The sequence below is a fragment of the Lupinus angustifolius genome, chromosome LG03, assembly GCF_001865875.1.
Source record: "Lupinus angustifolius cultivar Tanjil chromosome LG03, LupAngTanjil_v1.0, whole genome shotgun sequence".
In the NCBI taxonomy this organism is placed as follows: Eukaryota; Viridiplantae; Streptophyta; class Magnoliopsida; order Fabales; family Fabaceae; genus Lupinus; species Lupinus angustifolius.
The window spans coordinates 23,178,778-23,179,219 of NC_032011.1; positions in this window are offsets into that span (position 1 = coordinate 23,178,778).

The window sequence follows — 442 nt, forward strand, 5'->3', positions numbered from 1 at the left end:
CTCATCCTCTTCCTCTTCCTCATCCTCATCCTATCCTTATCCTCATCCACATTCTCATTCTCATCCTATCCTCTTCCTCATCCTCATCCTCATCCTATCCTCATTCATATTCTTGTCCTCATCCTATCCTCATACTCATGCTCATCCTCATCCTACCCTCATCCTCTTACTCATCCTCATCCTCGTCCTGATCATCATCCTCATCCTATCCTCATCCTCAATCTATCTGTATCCTATCCTCATCCTCATTCTCATCCATATCCTATCCTCATCCTCATTTTATCCTCCTCCTCCTCCTCCTCATCCTATCCTCATCCTCATTCTCGTCCTAATTCTATCCTCTTCCTCTTCCTCATCCTCATCGTATCCTTTTCCCCATCCTCATTCTCGTCCTTATCCTATCCTCATCCTCATCCGCATCCTATCCTCATTCTCATTCTCG